The sequence below is a fragment of the Chrysochloris asiatica genome, unplaced genomic scaffold (assembly GCF_000296735.1).
Source record: "Chrysochloris asiatica unplaced genomic scaffold, ChrAsi1.0 scaffold00004, whole genome shotgun sequence".
NCBI classification, from domain to species: Eukaryota; Metazoa; Chordata; class Mammalia; order Afrosoricida; family Chrysochloridae; genus Chrysochloris; species Chrysochloris asiatica.
In genome coordinates, this window is record NW_006408522.1 from 14,767,639 (window position 1) to 14,768,664 (window position 1,026).

The 1,026-nt window shown below is 40.2% G+C and overlaps 1 protein-coding gene across 5 annotated transcripts in view; it reads right to left on the reverse strand.

The window, feature by feature from the left end:
* TCF12 (transcription factor 12) overlaps window positions 1-1,026 on the reverse strand; it is a 429,352-nt gene that overhangs the window by 128,839 nt on the left and 299,487 nt on the right. The window lies entirely within an intron of this gene.

The following is a 1,026-nucleotide window of genomic DNA, read 5'->3' on the forward strand; positions in this document are numbered from 1 at the left end:
ATTTGGCTTTATCTTCTCGAGTTGATCTTTGACATTTTCTGTTTAGCTCTTGGAACTCCTCATTTCTTCCATTTGCTTTAGCATCTCTACACTGGAGAGCAAGTTTCAGTGTCTCGTCTGACATCCGTTTTGACCTTTTCCTTCTTTCTTGCAACACCATTACACTCATATTATTACTATACCTCAACCTGGTGTCTTTGAGTCAATTTTGACTCATAGTGAGCCTATTAGGCTTACAAGAACTGCCCTAGACAGTTTCCAAGTCTGAGATTCTTTATGGAAGCAGACTTCCACATCTTTCTGCAGCGTGGCTGGTGGGTTCAAGCCATTGACTTTTTGGGTTAGCAGCCTAGCTCTCAGCCACTGTGCCACCAGGGCTCTTTCCTGATATTCAGTGTACCCCATATCTTGACCCCTCTCCTTTATTTATAGTCCTAACATTTAGTCATGGCTTCATTTTCTTCATTCTAAACCTAAACCGTGTAGTCGACTACTTACACTATTCTCTATCATGAGCTCAATTCTCTTAGTCTTCATAACAAACAGCTGTTGGTGATGTTGTGAAGTGCCATCAAGTTGGTTCCGACACACAGCGACCCTGTATAGGGTTTCCAAGAAGCAGCTAGTGGGTTTAAACTGCAGACTTTGTGATTTGCAGTCCAGTGCTAACCCTATAGCACCACACCAGGAGTTCTAACAGCTGTAACACCTTGGGTAAATTATATAACCCATTCAGGCCTCAGATTACTTAGCTGTCAAATAGGAGAAATATTAACAGGGATAATAACAGCAACAGTACTATTTCTTTTGAAGCGCATTAAGAGGATGAAATGAAATTATGCTTGTAAGACGCTGAGCACAAAACGTGGGACTAAGGTGTATATTATATTTACCTATTATTTTTATTAGCATCATTATTATAATTAATCTACCTAACTGGCCTGAAATCTGAGCACTAGATCAAATCAACCAGTTGAATCTAAGCTCTAATTGTTGTTGTTGTCAGATGCCATTGAGTTGGAACCC